The sequence below is a fragment of the Trachurus trachurus genome, assembly GCF_905171665.1.
Source record: "Trachurus trachurus genome assembly, chromosome: 4".
Classification (NCBI taxonomy): domain Eukaryota; kingdom Metazoa; phylum Chordata; class Actinopteri; order Carangiformes; family Carangidae; genus Trachurus; species Trachurus trachurus.
Genome location: NC_139898.1, coordinates 853380 through 868441, shown reverse-complemented (window position 1 = coordinate 868441; position 15062 = coordinate 853380). Strand labels below are relative to the sequence as shown.

The window sequence follows — 15062 nt, the reverse complement described above, 5'->3', positions numbered from 1 at the left end:
CGTTGCAGTGCTCGGAGCGGCGGTGAGCCGGAGGGAGCGAGCGGTTCTGGTGGGCGCGTGTTGGGTGCAGTAGAGCTCAGAGGTAGGCTGCTCTAATTGTCTGCTGTTGCAGTTTTACATCATTGCACTAGTTGTGACACTGTCTCTCTCTTGCTTTACAGCGGGGCGCTGTAACCAGCGGCCCCCACTCTCCTAGTTCTGCACACTATCCTGCGTCATGGTGTGTTCCGGTCATCGGCCACCATGATGTTTGCTGCTGTTTTGTTTGGCTCGATTACATGGTTTTGATTAAATGATTGTTGTTGCCGACGATAGTGACCTCGGAGACATTTAACAATTTATTTCTTTTCTTTCTTGTTTTCCTTTTTCTTTTGTGGGGGGGGCGGGTTTGATAATTGTTTAATTGTTCTCTAATTTGTATTTGAATATTTTAAGAAGACTTCATTATGTTGGTTTTGTATTATAAATAATATCTAATTGTTCTTGGTGTGTGAGGAGGTCAGCTAGACTGCGGCCATCTTAATTTTTCCCTCTCTCCCTGTGGACAGGTGCTGTAGTCCAGCGCGGCGGCCCAATCCCTGGTGGTGGCTTCTTCACTTCTCCATTGCGTGTGTATGCAGTGTCACGGGTGATATTATTTTTCTTGGTTTGTTTCTCCTTCCCCTTGGTTTGGTTTAAGGTCGCCGTGGCTGGCCCAGCCCTGTCCATTCCCCTTTCTTTGGCCCAGTCTTTCGTGAATGTGAAATATTTTGGCAACTATTGAAGTTTTATAGAAACAATATTGTGACAATAAATTATTATTCTTTTGATACCTGAACTCTCCCCTGTGGTGATTCGAGCCTGCGTGACCTTTTTCATTTTTATAAAAATACAGTAACTATTTCCTGGGGCGAAACTCCCCAGGTGGCGTTGTTGGCAACTACTCACCACTCCACCTCGCCACACAAGCAAAGGAATGTTTGGCTCGTCCACAGTGTACATGCATGCAGGCCATGGAATGAGAGAGAGATATGTCCCCATCAACACCATAACACAAAAACTTGGAAAAGACATGTCAAGCTGTCTTCCAGCGTGTCACGCGCTCACTGGCTGCGACACAACAAGCAGTTTGTACAGGATAGGAAGCTCAAGACGCATCTCGTGGACCTCATAGATCTGGCACATTTTGGACTCTCTCCATCCTTGGAAGCCTCTTTGCCAGTGGCAAGAGAATATGCACTCCTGCTTTATGGCAAAAAGAAAATGGACGGATGTGCACAACATTAGATGAACTGAGGTTCTTACTTGCATCAACTACAGATGCATCCTCTGCAAATCTGCCACCAACAGAGGATGCATTTGAACAACACGTACAGAGAGCAATGTATCAGACTGCTATATGGTGCCACAGTCACATCCCCAAACCACTGATATGGAGTCCTATTGGCAAGGGATGGACCGTCAGCAATGGAGCAATACAACCAGTCCTGTTCATAAAACCCCCTGCACCTACGGAGGTGAGAGACATAACACATTTATACTGCAAAGACCCCAACTGTGGAGAGAGTGGAAAGTGCCAGTGCCTCTCAGTTGGTCTTCCCTGTACAGAGTTCTGCACCTGCTGTGCAGAATGTCAGAATGTCTCACCAAAAGTGTCTGATGAACCTGACATTTGACATACCAGGATTACTTCATCCATTCAGCACTTACACAAGCTCACACACACACACACACACACGCACACACACACACACACACACACACACACACACACATTCGGTTTATGCAGTTTTTTTTATGTTGCATGGCGGTGCTCTTAGGGTTAAAATGTTCCAGCTGCTTCATTCTTGACACTGTTTTGGCCCAGAGTTAGATGGACATCAAGATACAAACTGTAGTGACTGTTTGAATGGAGCAGAGCAGAGAAGAGGCGTCAGGGCGTGTGCGTGTGTGTGTGTGTGTGTGTGTGTGTGTGCTTGCCGGTGCACATGTGTGTTTATGAGGCAGAGAAAGAGGGGGCAGAGTTCATCACAGACTATATTTAGAGTTGCTTCTCGGCCCCCTGAAGAGATACACTGCTAGTGTTGGTTCTGTTTATAGGAGGATACTTTTCAGATGGCCACAGTGTGATTACATAAGGCCTTTGTCTGAGAATACACATATTAGTCAGGTTCTGCCAATGTTTGTAACTTGACCAGGGATCTATGCTGAAGTCACAGCATTGAGGCTGGGTTATGATTTTTTTCCTATTCATTTCTGTCCCCAAATCAATCAGAACTCATGATGAAACAGCAATTCAATGTAATGTAGTTTACTGCTTTTTCTTGTATTCTAATAAATTACAGTAATTACCTGGCAACTAAAGTTGCCAGTAAATACCTGTAAATAAATAATACAATATGTTGTTGTAAAATGTTTTTACAGTTAATATTGGTTTTTACATTAGCTGCTTTGCAAATTATGCAGATTGTGAATGAAAAAAATAACACAATGTCATAACTGTTACAAAATACTTTTATTAAAACTTACTTGCATGAAACTTGCATTTGAAGAACAATGAAAGGGATAGTTCAACATTTTGTCAAATTGGCCCATTGCCATAATCCCTATAGTTATAGCAGTAGGTTAATTGCCTTTATTTGTCAGTACAAGCTGTTTTTAGATCAGTGGAGCAGAGTTGTGAGCTGCACATTCACCACGCTATGAGATAATAACACAACGTCACCAGACAGAATAAAGGAACATCATCAAACGTAGAACAGTCCTTATCTTTTTCTACGCAGAAAGCCATTCGTAGTCCATCAGCCTCTTCAGCAGGGAGGAGACATGAGGATTGATGGTGTTCTTCAGCTTTGCTATTTTTGAGCCTGGGGTTGATTCCAACGAAACATCTAAAATAAGAAAATAACAAAACTTCATGAAAAACTGTGACAAACCAGCAGAATCAATCAGGTCATACAATACAAGCCCATCGTTTGACCTTCCATGGGCAAATCTGCAACAAAAACAATGCTGTTTATTATTTTTCATTATAATTTCATTTTTGCAGTCCAGGCACTTAGGCAAGCTGAAATAGAAAATAGCTCTGCAATGCAATGACCACATTATGTAGGGTCATAACGGTAATAGTAGGGGTGTGTATTGGCAAGAATCTGGCGATACGATACGTATCACGATACAGGGGCAACGATACAATATATTGCGATACTGTAGGAACAACAATATATTGAGTTTCTTTGAAATAATTTAATTGTAAGAAAACTGTAGCACATAGTAGCACACACAATGCTGTTACATGCTTAACATCAGCTTGCTGAAGAAATACAAGCATTTGCAGGATTTTCGGATAAACAAATGAAAAAAATAAGTTAACAGATTTCTTGACTCTGTTAAAAGGTTTTCCCTTAACTGTAATAAGCAGGTTCAAGTTTCAAATTTAGGGTTAGGGTTAGGACCCTAACCCTAAATTTATTAACCCTAAATTTAGTTACATCAGTCTTCACCCCAATCACTGATAACCCTGATTTTCTCCCGGGAACCTTAGACAGAGCTTTTAAATGCTGGACAGCTAAGGGAATCGTTTCCATGGGTGATCTTTTTGTTGGTCCTACCCTCATGACCTTTAATCAGGTTATGGAAAAATATGACATATCAAGAAATGATCTTTTTCGTTACTTTCAGGTCAGAGATTTTATTATAAAAGATACATCTTTGCTTGCTGATATGAATATCACACAGATAGAGAAACAAGTACTTCTCTCTCAGGGAAAGGCCGCCATTAGAACCTTCTATATCAGTCTGGGAGATTGCTCAAGTTTCAGCACTCGGACACTGGGAGAAGTCTGGGAGAGGGAACTGGGTGTTGAGATAACAGAGGAGATGTGGGACGACATCTGGGATAATGCAAGGAAAATAACTGTCTGTAACCGGACAAGAGCGATGCAATTAAAGATTCTGCAAAGAGCACATGTTGCCCCCAACAGTCTCTCCAAATATAGAAAAGATGTCTCTCCAGTTTGTCTTAAATGTAAGACAGAAATTGGTGATCTTACTCACTGTTATTGGTCCTGTGTAAAAATACAAAAATATTGGAATGATATCTTGTTTGAAATTCAGAAGATTCTGGAAAGAAAGCTTGAACTAAACCCGGTTTCTCTCCTTCTGGGTCTTTCAAATGATCATGTTACTGATATGTATCAGAAAAAACTATATAATGTCCTGACATTTTGTGCCCGGAAAAATATTCTTATGCACTGGATCACAGATAAGGCTCCCTCAGTGTCGGGATGGCACAGGACAATATACCTCTGGACTTTCTCACCTGTCTCCTGCACTTCAAAACGAATACCTTTGAAAGGACATGGAAACCATTTCTTGACTATATTAATGTGAATGTTTCTGCTATACTGACGAGAGCGTTTGTATAAAAAATACGGTATCATTTATTTTATTTTTTCTCCCTGTCTAGCTTCCACTGTATTACACCCTAAGTTGTATAATGTATCTGTCACATTTACTCAGAACTGAGTTGTTTGGGTTTTTGCATTACTATTCCCAGCTTCTTGTTGTTGTTGTTGTCGTTGTAATTGTTGTGCGGTTTCGCTGTTTGGTCCTGTCTTTTGTATGTTTGTTTATGAAGAAAATTAATAAACACATTTAAAAAAAAAAAAAAAAAACCTAAATTTAGTAACCCTATTCCCCTTAAAAAGATTTAAAGTGAATAACTAAAACTATATTACAATTAAATTAAATAACTAAAATTATATTAAAACTAAATTAATTTATTAAAGAATTAGTGTTCAATAACATGGGGGAGTAACATTCCTATTCATTTTAGTGAGTTAATGGCTGATGAACCAGATATAAGAAGAGGTGCTGGAGCCTTTATGCACTCAAAGTGGTCAAGGACTACAGCTACATTGCAGCGCTTCAGCAGAAGATTCTACAGCAGCGATTGACAGCAACTGGAGCCATGCCCGAACACGCGACCATGCAGCCTGATGACCCACGTCAACTCGGCCTTCTACGCTTACCAATATTCGGAAACGTCTTCCTTTGTGGAAGACGTCTGGTCGGGCAGCATTGTGCTTTGTGATGTTGGTAAGCACAGCAGATCGGTGTCCCGACAACATCGCCAAATACCCCAAGATGTATCCCATGAGGGTTTTGTGCAGACTCACTGAGTCGGGCTCACTAAGAAGTTGGTCTGTAACAACACCAAAACACACAGATTATAAACATGAAAGTACATAAGAAGGTGCCATTTTGAAATATTTATCGAAACTTACCAAACAATTGTGGGATTTTTACTCTTGCCACATTCATGAACGTAACTTCTTTAGCGGCATGAACTTGATCAGCTGTGAAAACATTTTGACATTCTATTTTTGTATTTCAATTCCTTTTAAAATCAAAATCACAATATACATCAGCTCACATTAACATCATCTGAATGCAATGATCTTACTTTACATTTGCACTGTGAATCAACTGTATAAGTAGTACCACATTCTCAATCACTATGGGACATTGACAACCATTTGGAACTTCCACTTTCTCATTCAATAAGTGAGAACCTGGAAGTTTTTGGACCTCCATAATTTCGCAGTAAATTTTTACTTGTCTTCTTCTGAAGAACCTTTTGGCGGTGGACAGTTACACTTTTGGTCAGCTCTGCCTTGAGCCGCTTAAGCTCGTAATAGAGCTTTGTAAAATCGCGTTGCTTCAACTTGCTCTCAGGCATAGTTGCATCAATATGCCTGAAGAAGAGGACCACATTCCCTAGCATGTTTTTTATAGTTGTCGGGGCATACCCCTTCTGTGCCAAGAACAATGGCCACCTATGAAACAAAATAGTAACAACACCTTGTTTCACTGGAATACATAGGAGATCAAATAAACAATTATCATTCTCCAGAATAGAATGACTAATTGCTAGATTTTTACTTACACGTGCAACCGGTTAATTTGACAAAGGAAGCGTAGGTTACTTAGGACGGCTTTCTTTTGTTGGTTTTGTCAGCCAGCATGTAATCACAGAAGCGATGGGCATGGCTTCTGGCCTGTCGCGCATTGTCTCTGTCCTTAGATGCTGTCCGAGACCCAAGCCTAAAGGCCTCGAAATCCAAGATAGCGATAGATAGTGCTGCATATAGGCAATCAATGAATCCTTAGTGATAGATGAAAATTAGGAAATTACAACCAGGAAACTTACGAAAAGGAAATTGCAGCACTCTTGCTTTTGAAATATTTTGCCCTTTCTGAACTGAGTTGGTGGGCTTTTCATCTTCTTTGTGCTTGCTTGGCTCTGGTGTTGTAGGCTTCTCTTCCTGCTGCTGCTGCATCGGCTGTGGTGTCGGTGGCTGCTGCTCTGGCAGCATCAGTGGTTGGGATGTGGGTGACATCTGCTGCTTCCTAAGCCGCTTCCTCCCCTGTGGCTGTGGCGGCTGCAGCTGTTGTGGCTGCTGCGGCTTCCTCAGCCGCTTCCTCCCCTGCGGCTGTGGCGGCTGCGGCTGCTGCATCCATGACTGCTGCAGTGGTGTCACCGGCTGCAGGTTTGGCAGCATTAGTGGTTGGGGTGTGAGTGACTTCTACTGCTTCCTGTGGTGTCACTTGCTGCAGGACTAGTGGCTGCTGCCGTAGCGTAATTTGCTGCAGGACTGGTGGCTGCTGCTCTGGCGTCACTTGCGGCAGGACTGGTGGCTGCTGCTGTGGCGTCACTTGCTGCAGAACTGGTGGCTGCTGCTGTGGCGTCACTTGCTGCAGGACTGGTGGCTGCTGCTGTGGCGTCACTTGCTGCAGGACTGGTGGCTGCTGCTGTGGCGTCACTTGCTGCAGGACTGGTGGCTGCTGCTGTGGCGTCACTTGCTGCAGAACTGGTGGCTGCTGCTGTGGCGTCACTTGCTGCAGGACTGGTGGCTGCTGCTGTGGCGTCACTTGCTGCAGGACTGGCGGCTGCTGCTGTGGCGTCACTTGCTGCAGGACTGGCGGCTGCTGCTGTGGTGTCACTTGCTGCAGGACTGGTGGCTGCTGCTGTGGTGTCACTTGCTGCAGGACTGGCGGCTGCTGCTCCTGTTGCTGCAGTGTCCGTGCCAGCAGCAGCTGCAAAACATCCTCCAGTCTTTCCTCCAATAACCTTGACTTGAGCTGCCAGGCTGGCATACTTGCAGCCACAGTTGATGTCAGGTCTGTTTGGAAGGGGAAGAGGTGACGCACAGGGAAGAGGTAAAGCGCAGGGGAGTGAAAGTGATGACAGAGCCTGAGGTGGAGCCACAGCAGTTGGAGTCTCAGATTGGATGTCGGTGGCTTGAGCCTGAGGTGGGGCCTCAACGGCTGGAGCCTCAGCAGCCTGAGCCTGAGGTGGGGCCTCGGCAGGTAGAAACTCCATTTCCTCAATATCCTGGTCATGATTGACCTCAGCGTTGTTGTGCTCTAGCACAACTTATAAGATAATTTAATTAAGAATATTTAGATGCCTCACAACGGAAGCACCATTTATGTTGTGCTCTGGCACAACTATAAGAAAAGTTATTATTAAGAGGGTTATTGGCTATCAAATTAGTAAAATATCAATACCAAAATATTAATAATTACTATAAAAATTATTAATGGGATTTAATTTTATTAAATCCACCTCGGGGCACCAGACAGCCAATGTACCAAAGTCAGTCTCATAAGGGTGTGCTAACTATTAATATAGAACCTTGTTTAATGATTAAATTAATAATTATAAGCAAATTAACATTATCAATAGCTGCAAAGTTGAAGGATTTAGAAGTTCTACTGCGTAGAGGTTGGCATACTCACTATTGTACAACATTAACAGACAAGTAAAGTTTCAAGGAAGTTTATTGGACACATCTAGAAAATGGAATAACAAAACATGAAACTAAGGCAAGCTACATACACTATGTACACATGTGTGTGTTGGTGAGAGTGTATGAATATGTGTGGGTGACCATGTGTCTGTGAGGTGTGAAGTGTGATCTCAGACAATGGAAAAGATGGAGGATGGTTGCTTTGTCCTGAGACAAAGGGAGTTACAACCAAATGGCCTCTAAGACCAACTACATGTGATGTGGGGGAGGTGAACAAAGGTGTGTCCTTTGTTCAACGCTCAAGTTGCATGTTAAACATAGGTTAACTAAATATGAGGCTATAGCTGACAACAACAAAGCAACAACAACAAAGCTCAAGTATTTTAACTGATTTCAATCAATACATTCATTGGCAAGGTTGAGGTATTCTATGCTTAGTCAAGGTGCAAGGTAATTCTAACTAGGCCCAGTTACGTTACCAAGTCACACGAGGGTGAGAAGATCCCGGTGCTGGTGAAGATTCCTGCGGTTGCAGGTTTTGCCGATCCTGTTGTGGAAGTCAAGTCCAGTGATTGTGTCTCTGTCCAGTGAACCACAGCCGTCCTGGCTGTGTAGTTTGAGTTCCGTTGAGGAGAGTCCTTCTCCTTGCAGAGTTGGTTGCTTTGTTTTGTGGCTCCGTAGCTCAACTAGCAGACCTTGCGTCGTGCTAGCTGGTTCCTTTTCTTTAATCCGTTGGTAGGCACTCGCGTACCAGTGGAGGCGTCTGCCTTGTGCAGGCCTCATGGAGATTGGAGAGCTGTAGCAGTAGCTCCAGGTACGGAGCTGAGAGGAGCGGCAGCTCCTTCTGAGAATCACCAAGAAGAGAGAGCGAAGAGAGCAGAGAGAACTCAGAGGAGCGGCAGCTCCTTCTGAGGACCACTGAGAAGAGAGAGAGAAGAGAGCGAACTTCTCCTTTTTATATGGCCTGTGACCTCACAGGTCCTGGGGCCATACCTGACCAATGGGGGGTCAGTACGGTTCCACACCTAGGTGTGAAAAGGTGAAGGACGCTGGGAGGCTGAGTTCAATGGTTTTCCTTTGTCTGGGAGACAAAGAAGCCATGCAGTCTTATCCTCCATTTTGACTGGGCTGATTCCCAACAGCGTTTTCTGGAGAAGTGAAAATTTACACATTCACACTTTGGAAGGTATAAGAGATTCCACATCCTCATATAACAGGAGATTCTACATCATGTATAAAACTAGGAACATACCATATTCTGTATGATTAATGAAGTCCAATCTTGACACCATCCTTATTTCCGGGTTAGACCTTCTCAGCTCCCCCAACTTATCTACAAAAACTCTCCTCTTGGCCATTTTCATTGGGCTGTCTCTTTCCTATAAAGAATGGATGACCTTGTTGAATGTATTATGTAAATAAATGAGGTTATCTAAAATCACTCTACACACTTTTACTTACGTCTGTGGTAGACAGGCCATGAGCTTCAATGAGATGCTTATCTAACCTAACCAAACCCTCTCTGTCACACAATGGACAATCCAAAGGTTGTGTTACCCTGTGGTAGAATGTGAGAGCATTAGTCCAGAAAAATAAAGTGCATCTACTAAAATACTTGAATAACTAAATTAAATGATTTTTTTTTATATTATCCTTACCGTCCATTTCCATATTTAACAAGGAGGTTGAATTCCTCCTTGTTAGGAATGTGGTGGGATCTTTTAAGGTGTTGGATTAGATTCCGGTAGTTACCATAACAAATTCCACACAGTTTATCTGCCTGCAAAAAAGGATCAATAGCAATAATTTAACTTAGTTAAAGAATTTAAATAATACTATTAACATATATAAGTTAGAATCTGAAAGGCGCTTTCACGTCCTCATCTAACAAGTAGGAATTTGGAAGTCATAAGAGCTTCCACATCCACATATTAAATTGATTTGTATCTTCAAATTCAACTTCTCAACCTCCTTAAATTTACTCACCATTTTGTCTCTCTGTCTCTCACTACCTAAATTAACAAAAGAGTGGAAAAGCTTTAATGTAAAGTAATTCGAGGCAATGGAGACTTACATTTAAAAGTAATGTACTACTTATGTGTTTGTTTTTTTGTGAATCTGGTACAAATATTAATGTAAAAAAAAAAAAACATCCCCAAATTTCAGAAATTCAAAATCCAAATTTATGTGCACATATCTTCAAACAAAAGCTACCATTTGGCCTATGACTAAATTTGGTAATAAATATTTAGTTGAATCTTGGATCTTGGATCTTGTGGTCAACTCCTCCAAATGGCTACCAACATCTCAAAAACAGAAACACCTAACTCATACCTACACACATGCTTTGCACTAAAGATTGAAATTTGGAAGTGTTCTGAGTGAAATTTGGACTGAAACCTCTGCTTCAAAATGTGACACTAAAGCCTGCTGTCAAGTAACATTCAATAGAAAAGATTATCATTTAGAAGCAAACCATGTAGTCCCACATACCCATGCAACTTACAGAATTTGTCACGCGTAGTGAAAAAATTGTTCAGTTTCAAAAGCTCAAAAAACAGGACACATATTATCAAACAAACACTAACATTTGGCCTATGACTAAATTTGGTAATACATATTTAATTGAATCTTGAAGCACACTCACCATGTGGTCAACTCCTCCAAATGGCTACCAACATCTCAAAAACAGAAACGCGTAACTCATACCTACACACATGCGTTGCAATAAAGATTGAAATTTGGAAGTCTTCTGAGTGAAATTTGGACTGAAACCTCTGCTTCCAAATGTGACACTAAAGCCTGCTCTCAAGTAACACTCTTTAGAAAAGATTATCATTTAGAAGCAAAGCTGTAGTCCCTCATAACCATGCAACTTACAGAATTTGTCACGCGTAGTGAAAGAAAATCATTCAGTTTCAAAAGCTCAAAAAACAGGACACATATTATAAAACAAACACTAACATTTGGCCTATGACTAAATTTGGTAATAAATATTTAGTTGAATCTTGGAGCATACTCACCATGTGGTCAACTCCTCCAAATGACTACCAACACCCCAACAACAGGAACACCTAACTCAGTCTTAAACACAATAAATTGAAATATGGGAAGTCTGCCGAGTGAAATTTGGAATGACAAATTTGTTGCCAAGTGTGATAGAAATATCCTTAAATAATACATAAATATTATTTTGGAAGTACCCCCAATTCCCAAATACTCATCTATGATTAAATGAATGAATATGAATTTAAAATGTGTTTGACCTAAGGTCTGCACTCATGAAGCATGTAATAAACATTTTCTTTAATAAACTGTACAACTATATAAACATGTATGTAAAAATCACATCTATGGAACTTCTATTAGAGGGATGCAAATGGGGTCACTGGCACAAATAAAGGGCACTTCTCAGTTGAGGGTGTTGGCTTGTGCTCAGGACTCTTCTTAGGCAATGGCACCAAAACACACCCAGGTCTCCTCTCAGGTGAGGTCACTTCTCAAATGAGGTCAGCAGAAGTGAGTGATCCGGTCGTTTTCGCTAATGCTGCGTTCGAGGCAGGCTTTTGAAATCGTAAATTACAGCTTCAAGTCACAACTTACGACTTTGTAGCGTTTCAGGCAACCCACTCGTGTTTTTCCGACCTGTTTTACCTGTGAAAGTCACTATAACGGCCACTCGTAACTTCCGACCCATGAACTCCTACCAGATCAAACTGATACAACTTCACAGGACGGAAAAACACGAGTCTACGAGTTTCCTTGAACGCACCATAACAGTCCTCGTCCCTACGTCGCCACATTCACGGCGTCCCTTGGCTGCACACACAGCCCTGCATGCTGTTCTCTCTGCTCATTGGATAAAAACTGTAGGATACGATAAATGTTTTCTCCTCGGCTCAGAGCAGAGCAGAGTGACTGACAGACCCGTGTTTCGGTCCAAACACTCTATGTAAGTGATTGCTGTCGGAAGATATAACTATTTAAGACTTATATTAAAGCAGATATCAGTGGAATGTTTTTGTTAATATAAGTCCTAAATAGTCCTATTTTCCGTCAGCAATCACTTACATGAAGTGTTTCAGCCTAAACACGAGTCTCTCCGTCACTCTGCTCTGCTGTAACCCGAGGAGAAAATTTTCCTTGTGGGATACAAGTGTTATCCAATGAGGAGAGAGAACGGCATGAAGGGCTGTGTGTGCAGCCAAGGGATGCGCGTGAATGTGGTGACGTAGCACGAGGACCAATTGATGCCTGACAAGGGCGGGGGCTGCTAACTCATGGTGCGTTCAAAGAAACTCGTACTTTGTGTTTTTCCTTCCTGTGAAGTCATACCAGTTCGATCTGGTACGAGTTCACGGGTCGGAAGTTACGAGTGGCCGTTATAGGGAACTTTCACAGACAACAGGATGGTAAAAACACGAGCTACGGGTTACCTGGAACGCTACCAAGTCGTAGTTGTGACTTGAAGCTGTAACTTACGGTTTCAAAAGCCTGCCTTGAACGCAGCATGAGCCGAAACGGCCGTGAAGCTGATATCTGCTTTAACACAAATATATCACTTACTTCTGCTTTAACAGATGAGGGTGCTAGGTCTTTACAAGGAGAGCTTTCCCTCAGCGGGGGTGCTGGCTCATACCAAGGGGAGCTGTCCCATGGTAAAGGTGCTGGCACGTACCCAGGGGAGCCAGAGATATACTCCTGTGCCAGTAAGGTCAACCAAGCTATTCTTGCTTCACTGGACATGGAGCTCATTTCCCCTGAGAGCACTGGCATGTTCCCACGACTTTCTTCTGTTCCTCTTGTTCTTGACCTCCTACTTCCTTTGACATAGGAAGTACAAATGTAAATCTACAGCCTTCCACATCTCAATCTCTTTGTGATATGTAATAGATTCATATTTGGAATTGAAAACCAATGTTTCCAAATATCTATCTGGATCACAACATATTCACCTATGACAGAAAAGTGATAAATAACTAGGCAAGGCAATTTTAATTGTATAGCCCATTTTTACAAACAGTTTGTCTCAAAGGGTTTTACATATCATCATAACAACATCCTCTGCCCTTAGACCCTCACATCCACTGCGGAAATCCTCTCAGGAAAACCTTTTTAACAGGGAAACCTCAGTGTGAGCAACAGAGGAGAGATGCCTCACCCAGGACGGGCAGATTTGCAATAGATGTTGTATACAGACAAGAAAACAGTTCATAACTCAGAATATGGAAAGACATGGAAATGGTTAACGAGAGCCAATGAAGGCAGTTTATAGAGCTGAAGGCAGTTTCATTTTCCACATTCTATATGTTCAGAAATCCTTAAACCACATATATAGTTATAGACAGTGATAATAGACAATCTAATTAGTAAACTACACATGGATTTCAACAGGTTTAACATATCAAAAATCTAGATTTTTGAGAGCTCACTTACCATGCGGTCACTAGTGCTGCCTTATCCCCCTACTTCCTGTTACACCGGAAGTTCAACTCCCAAGTTTAGAGAGTTCCAAATTTAAATCTAATCTTCATATCTAATAGATTGAAATGTGGACTTTAATACTACAGTTCAAAATATCAACCTAGATCACAACATTTCCCCTCCCCCCCTTACATAAAAGTTGAGGGAGTTCATAAAAACTTTACAGACCTCACTCATCATGTGGCCCACACTGCTGGCTTCTTATCCACCTACTTCCCATCACACAGGAAGTCCAAATTTCGATCCACATACATGTGTGACAGTTGAGGGTCCTGTCACTATGCCTCCAATTGATGATGCGCCCTGGCTACTTGGCCAAGGGGATGTCCCATTGGATGACTGGCAAGCGCGCATGACTATTACCCGGGAGGTGTGGGTTCAATCCCCGCCCGGGCCCTCTTCACCTTGCCACACATGCATGATACAATAGATGGAAATCTGGATGTACATGTCTCTATTCTCCATGTTTCAGTTTGCTGATCTGAATTTCTTTACTTCTATAACAACAGGTATCCATGGGTGTAAGTTTGGTAGCAGCTATATGATTTGATGGGCCTGATTAGACCTTTCTGTAGATGCCTTAGTTGAGGCTCCACAATCATTTTTGACCATGTGGACCCAGAGGAAGTGACCCAAAAGTGATGTCAAAAGTCATGGGGTGGACTAACAATGACAAGATTCGTAATTTGGAAGTTAATGAATGAAAATTTGGAGGGGAAGTCTGATGTGAATTAGCCATAGGATAGAAGGACCTATATGCCCTGATGGACCTTTTGATTTTGGCAAAAGTGGAGCTTGGACATCAGACAATGAGCTACAGTTTAAAAAGTTATGGCCCGCTACATTTCAAAGGTCAACAGGTCACCAAGCAAAATTATTCAGAGACAGTCACCAAGCATTCAGAATCAGAAGCAGAATCACCCACCCACATCAAGTATTGCATTATACTACAATAATGTTATAATTAAAAAATATATTTTAAGTTATTCTCATGATTTCCAATATATAAGCAGTTAAGATTAAAAATGTTGATGTAACCACAAAAAATATGAGTATTTAAGATATTCCGATGAAAATGGCTTAAAAGATGAATTTGGAACATTATTTTTGAAAAATGCCAAAATGTAATTTAAAAGTACTTCCAAAATGTAAAAACATAATTTTGAGAAGTTTCGAAATGTAATTTCAAAGTGCTTCCGAAACTTAAAAATATGATTTTGAGAAGTTCCAATATGTAATTTCAAAGTGCTTCCAAAATGTAAAAACGTAATTTTGAGAAGTTCCAAAATGTAATTTCAAAGTGCTTCCAAAATGTATTTTTATCACAACGCTGCCATCTTTAGGTCAAAATAGTTTTTGGAAGTCCAAATCCCATACTATGAATTATATTTGGGATGTAGAAATCGGAAGAAAATAAAAAATACCAAATTTCATTGACGATGAATGGCAAACTCCTAACCCTAACCCCCTCCTAACCCTAACCATTTTATTTTATGTTATATAGTCGAATTGGAGCCTAACCCTAAATTAATTAACCCTAAATTTAGTAACCCTATTCCCCTTAAAAGGATTTAAAGTGAATAACTAAAACTATATTAGAATTAAATTAAATAACTAAAATTATATTAAAACTAAATTAATTTATTAAAGAATTAGTGTTCAATAACATGGGGGAGTAATATTCCTATTCATTTTAGTGAGTTAATGGCTGATAAACCAGATATAAGAAGCTGTATAAGAAGAGGTCCAAGTGCTGGAGCCTTAATGCACTCCAAGTGGTCA

The 15062-nt window shown here is 41.3% G+C and overlaps 1 long non-coding RNA gene across 1 annotated transcript in view; it reads right to left on the bottom strand.

Annotated features, from left to right (window-relative positions):
- The window catches only part of LOC310985169, a 349718-nt gene extending 337851 nt beyond the window's left edge, over nt 1-11867 (bottom strand). The window contains exon 1 of the long non-coding RNA XR_014595350.1: nt 11777-11867. This is a non-coding gene — a long non-coding RNA (uncharacterized lncRNA). The remainder of the gene's footprint in view (nt 1-11776) is intronic.
- Between the last annotated feature and the right edge of the window lie 3195 nt (nt 11868-15062).